The sequence below is a fragment of the Macadamia integrifolia genome, chromosome 3 (genome assembly GCF_013358625.1).
Source record: "Macadamia integrifolia cultivar HAES 741 chromosome 3, SCU_Mint_v3, whole genome shotgun sequence".
Taxonomy (NCBI): Eukaryota; Viridiplantae; Streptophyta; class Magnoliopsida; order Proteales; family Proteaceae; genus Macadamia; species Macadamia integrifolia.
Genome location: NC_056559.1, coordinates 32,838,668 through 32,845,612, shown reverse-complemented (window position 1 = coordinate 32,845,612; position 6,945 = coordinate 32,838,668).

Genomic DNA, 6,945 nt, shown 5'->3' with positions numbered 1-6,945 from the left:
TTTTTTTAATGAAAATGTTTTCTTAAACAAGGAATGGTTCATCCATTATTCTAGGGTTGACAAACCTTATAAGGTTTTAGTTTCTTTCTAATTCTAATACCCCTTGGTGCCCATCTCAAGTCCCATGGTGAATAATTTCCATTCACCATGGGTATTGAAAAATTCAGTTTTTTTCTTTAATGTGAATACACAAGTATATAAAGAAACATGAGATATGGGAGTACTGAGACCTTGTCTTCTCTTACAGAAATCATATGATTTACCTAAAAATACCTTGATGGGGAAAAAAATATACCCACTTGCATGTGTCTATGCCTAGTCACACACTGCCATGAAAAGATCGCACTACCCCCATGCTTTGAAGATGCCTCCGTAATCTCCCATTGTTCTGCCTATTGACACAATGGTCATGCAAGTGGATAGCGTTCTCTTGCCATAGTTACCTTTATTTTTAAAAAATAAGGTAAAGTACTAATCCGACCTATATCCGATTCAGGTCGGATTAGGGTTGGTGTTTACTACCCAACCCTAACATATAAGCCAACCTCTTAACCTGATTCAATATCCATAACTGGAACTAATTAAGATCCCTTGTTGCCATATAGTACGACAATATATAGTAGTGATTACCTAACTTCTCTTGCACATGCACAATAAAAACACAATAAATCATTGTCCATGTTGAAAGGTCAACAAACTCCCAACCAGAGAAAGATTTGATCTTAACTGCCAAACTAACAACAAATTAACACCTTAAAGATCTTGAAACCTAAAACTTCTGTAAGTAACTATTTTTAGTCAACTTGCATGAGTATGCACAGTCCAAAACACATTAAAAGTTCAAAATTTTCTGGTGAAATATTGTTTAGATTTCCAGAACCTCAGGCAAAGGGCACTAACAGAAGAACATCCTGAAGTCAAGAATCCAATTACCCTGACTTCAGTTATCCGTTTGATTTAGATTTGTAGACTTGTTTTCCACTTTTTGGGTCAAGCTTTGGTTTTCACATTGACATGCATGTCATCAGGCATTGATCTTGTAAGATCTCCCAAGAAGAAAGAAGCTAGAAGATATATATAAATGGGCTAGAAACCCTATCCATTTGCGGGGCAGTTGTACTAGTATGCAAGTCAATGGAAGACTGCGTATAGGCATCTAGGGACCGTAGTCTTTTCGCATTCACCTGTCATTGGGTGTACATGCAAGCAGGAAAGGTTCTTTTCTCCTATAAAATTTTAGGGAGAGGGTTTCCTACGGTGCCAGCATGGGAAGGAAACTATACATTGCCACCAATTAGTGTTTGAAAAAAGTATCAATCCAAGTGGACCCTCACACTTTATAGATAGATAAAAAAAAATAAAGGGAAAGGAACACTACCCGGTTGCACCCTCTACGCCCAAATAGATGACATCATGAAAATATGACCCTACCCTTTCTGGTTGGATGCTTGTATACACACTCCCACTGACCCAGACTCTGGCGTACTATGTTTACGCAACTAGGTATCTACACTACACATCGGATGCAAACAAACCGCATTGCCCCTCATTTAAGATGCTCACACTTATCCTCCTATTGACCTCTCCCTTTGACGTGTACATGCACCTGGAGGTAACATTCTCTTGCCCAAATAAAATATATGCGTGGAGCCCACACCTTTTGTGAGAAAGCATGGGAAAGATTTGCTATAAAGTTATTCTAACATTTTATAATGTATTTGATTGGTCCAACCAGTCGAACCAGACCAAACCAGTAAGCCCTTGTTGGATTCTAAATGAAGTAATACAATCTAGTCAAAATCGGCAGGATTGTTTAGTTTATGGTAAAACTGGTGAACTACTAAGGCCTGAACTGACTGATTGAGTTGAAAACTTGGAATTGGTGAACCGGTGAGAGTGAATGAACTGAACCACTATTGACCGATTTACTATATTTTACTAAGAAAATTGAATTATTTATTCGAGTTGGCTGACCTTAATTTGATGTGACTTTATAGACCACTTAATATATGGGAGATCAGAAATATTCTCAAGTCAACATTGTAGGTGCGTCAGCAGTTCATGAACCTGTAGCATGTCCAACTTAGCCTTGTAAGAACAATGGAGAAAGTTTAGGATATTTATATTTGGTGTTTTATTTTTGAGTGGTTGATGATATTTTCGATGTTCTTTTATATTCTATGGATACCATCAGATCAGTCTACTAGATGTGAGTATAAATTTAAGCATCTATTTTTTTATGTCTAAGACACAAATATGAGTCAATACAAAATGGAATATTTGATTAACTTAGACCTAATTTGATATGTGATTAATCTTGATCATGTCCTTTCTATCAATGGTTGGAATGAATATATTATTTTTTCACATGTAAGAATAGATGCCTTGTCATGTTTGGAAACTAGTAGACATTGCCATTCAAAAAAGCGGTTTTCTGTAAACACCCCCTCCCCCACCACCATATAACAAGACAATGACAAAAATATATAATACTATTTCATAGAAGACAAAAAATGTTTTTTTTTTTTTTTTTTTTAAGCGTAACAAGACAAAAATACTGCTGCTAAAATTGAAGATGAAAAAACAAAGTATTAGATAAAAAATAAATTCATTAACGTTATAAAGGAGATTAAAGAGAAGGGAACTGACATTATCAAACTTAAAAATAAAAAATTTTGTAATCACTACCCCCACATTATTATGTCACCAACTTCAAATCATTCTGTAATTAGTTATTAAATTCTATTTTAATTTTCCATCTAAATTCCTTGGTTTGAAAAATATAATAAAATAAAAATTCCATATAAATTATCATGTTAATTAATAATTACAAATATTTTCATTTTAAATTTAAAAATTTTCACTTCTGTTCACTATAATTTTTCTTGCAATCAAATGGAATGAAAATATAAAACCATACATGTCAAGCTTTTTAAAAAAGCAAATTGAATTATATAAAGAATGATGGGTTAAACATGAAACCATAGTGCATCAAGCTTTTTAAAAGAGAAAATTGAGTTATGCAAAAAATAACCGGTTAAATGTATTAATATATATATATATATATATATAAAAGAGAAGCATATGGTCACCATTGCCTAGTTGTGCAGTTGCTGCCAAGGCCAAACCAAATAAAGATAAAGATAGAAATATACCTAATCGAAGAAAAAAAAAAAAATCAGAAACTTGGGTAGAGAGCAAAAGGCAACAAGTAATAAATCATAACCCACTGCAAAGGGACTCTCTTGCACTCTCTAAAGGTTCTTGTGAAGTTGGGTAAGTGCCTTTTTATAGTCATAAGAGGCCTCCTCGACCTCTTAGCTTCGTAAGGAATCAAATTTCATCTAAATCAGATCGATTTTGAGTGAGATATAAGGGATTTACTCATCACTGGTAAAAAAACAGGAATAATGGATTTATCCAATCACTTTCATGTTCAACCACAAATTGATAGTTCCAACTCCTTAGGAATCTTAGGAAGGTGCCCAAGTCTTCGATAGAGTGAATAAAGCTTAATGGAATGAAATTAATTTAGAAATAATTGACAACAATTTCCCAGATTTCAAATACTATTTTAATGGAATGAATTAATTTAAAAATTATTTCAGTCAAGCTGACTATTTTGGACATGATCTCATAAAATCAAAAATAAAATATTTTCTCGAAATATTTTCAACCATTTTCAAACATATAATATTATTTATGCAAAAAATCATCTATTTTAAAATTTGGATCGACTCAAAGACCATTTAACCACTTTTGACTCGATTAAACCTTCTATAGATATTTTTGCTCCATGAAGCAATGAGATGGTTATTAGTTCCTTAGGGCCCGTTTGATTTTGTTTATCTTGTTTTTGTGGCTAGAAAGAGTAGAAACGGTTTTTGCCATTTCTATGCCAAGAAACGATTTTTGGAATTACAAAAAGGTGTTTGATTTTTTTGTTTCCCAAAATGTTTCCAACAGTGTAGTCGAGTTCAAGACATGCGAGAAGGCATGACGTTGTAAGAATGCAACTCACGAGTGAAAGCATGATGTTGGAGTTGTATGTATGCTTCATGGAGATGAGTTTCAGAAGGATGAAGGCAATCTGAAACTGTGAGCTTCGCACAACCAAGTTGGAATCGCCACATCTGGATAGCGAGAAGTTTCAATAATGAATAGGGGTTTTGGTAGATCGAGTGAAGTATCGGGTTTTTCTCAATTTTTGTTGCTCCCACTTGTTTCTAGAAACAGAAAAACAAGTCTGACTTGTTTCTCCATTCCTGCTTCCAGACACAGAAATATGCATAAATTTCTACTTCTGTTTCCAAAAACAAGTGAAACGAAACAGAAAAATCAAACAGTTTTGGGGTGTTTTCCGTTTTTGAGCACAGAAAAACGGAAAAACCGTTTCTGGAAACAAAATCAAACAGGCCTTAGTTCTATAATTATTAGTTCATACTATAAGCCTATGGGTAGGTCATTTTTTTTTTAATTCTAGCAAGCACAATTTCAAAATTAACTAAAATTATTGGGTCTTAATATACAAATCAGAGTTATCCTACCAGTCCAAAGCACCTGTTAATCATCGTTAAGTTTGTCACCCGAGTGACAAAATAAGGTGTGTACAAGTGTTTCTTTTACTTAAATACAAGTCGTACCCCAATCTGCATGGAAGTTTTTTTGTTTTCCTTTTGAGTCAAGTCTTTGTTTATGGGTATGTCTAATAAATAGGTAGATGAACACCTTTTTGTTTTTTTCCCCACGTGGGTTACAATTTTCTGGACAGATAAATTTGAAGGTTTCCTACTCACGAGTCATGTTTAGCCACATGAAAAACTAAAGTATTGAACATGAATGTGTGGGCTACTTAGAGATGTATTTGGATCCTCCGTGGTGCAACAGGGTATTTGGCGAGCATTCAATGCTCAAAAACGTCTTGAGCTGCATGTGATTTCCTTGGGCTCCGTGCCTAAACGTTTCTGACCATTTGATGCGCACTAGATGCCCTGTTGTGTCATAGAGGAATTCAATCCCCGAGAGATGCATGGACAGACATGAGAGGATAGTGATTTTTTTTGTTTTTGCTAAAAGATAATTTGTATTGTGGAAACAAAAGAAGTTGAATAATTACATATACTAATCTACTTGATACTCGCAATTACAAAACATGATAGAAAATCTAAGAAAACCTAATTCATCTTCCACGTTGCCATCAACAGGATAGATAATTTAAAGAAACTCCACCTCACAAAGGAATGACGAAAAAGAGACTAGGCTAGGAAACTCCACCTCACATGAGAGGAGCCACTAAAATGATAGGATATGAACCCATCATGAACACTGATGGTCCCTCACAAAAGGGAGCCACTAGTAGTCCGGAGGGTTCAATAATTTAGCTTCAACACAAACATTGCTTTGGTCCTGTGATGGAGATTACTTGATGAGTTGTCCTTTTAGGTCTTTAATTAAGTTGGATACATTTTTGCATCAACAAGGCATGAACAGCATCAGCCATAGCCCATTATAATCTCTGTTTGTAACACTCAAAAAGAAATTAATGAAATTAACTACTCATGCAGTTAGATTACAGACATTCATTCAGGATAGTTGGCAGTTGAATGTGGGTCCCACACGACTCCAATCCACAGGTTTTCGACATCTGTAACTTGCCACATGGCTGGTAAAACCAAAATTATAAAGCTTATATTAAGACAAACCCAACCTCCTAATTATCATATACCAAATTTTTAGGGTGGTTGAAGTCTTTTGGTGGTACCTACTATTAAAAAGTACTGTTTGATTGGTATACCAACACTTAGACAGAAATAGTAGGGTTTGCCATTAATACAAGTACTGCTTCCTAACAAAGCACGTCCATTGAAGGTACATGTATTCATTATATGATTCAGATGATCTTTGCCCCCTCTCTGCTGATCCCCAAAGAATGCAGTTAACTCATCTGAGGTCGACCAGAAGAAAAAAAGCTGAATGTTATCCTTTAGGACCATGGTTTCAAGTATTGGTCTGGGACTGGCCGTATTGGATCGGTATTAGCTGAGGTCAATCCTCGATCCCTGATCAATTCGGATCATTTTAGGGGTAAAATAGTAAAAAATTAGTATTTTTTGATAAAAAGTAAGGGCAAAATCGAACGATACTCAACGATCCGATCCAATCCGATCCAAATTTGTATCGGTCAATCCAATACCGATACAGTCCCTAAATCCTTGTTTAGGACACTTTCAAGTAGTTGGGATAAGGGTTCAAGGGTTAACTAAATTAAAACCTTTTTTTTTTTTTCGCCAATTTAATGATTTTATTAAAAAAAAAAAAAGAAAGTTTGAACTCCATTATTAGAAAAAAAAAAAATAGAGTTTCAAATAATTCTAAAATCTTAGAAAAGATGTTCTCTATTCTCCAATTCATGTTTGAAACAGAAATACTGAACTCATTCACCACTATACGTCCACGTACATTATCCAATTCCAGGTTCCCAGCTCTTAAACTTTCAAAATAGCCTTTAATATGCCACATGCTTTTGCTTCTATTTGATGTTGTGAAACTTTCCACCTTACCCATGTATGGAACGATAATTTGTTAGAAAGGGCACTTCTGTTTTTCTCTAAATGTTCCCATGGAAAAGGATGTACATTTATAAGATTTTTAGAGTTTTACATCAAACCCTTATTGATTCCCATATCGAAACAAGGACATGATATTAAATAAAATCTTAATTAAGGGAGATCAATGTGTACCTCGCACCAAGTATGTTGAAAACGAACTCAATATTGTTCTTTACGATCCCCTTCTTGCTTGTTCAGGCTCTTCCACATCACCTGAAACCTCCTTGAGTTCTCTCTCTTTTTATGGTAAATTGTAGAAGAAAGAATGAGAGCTGCATGGGTCCAAAACTTAGTATTTATAATATTGTCTTGAGTCCTGACCGTAAAACCTTGAACC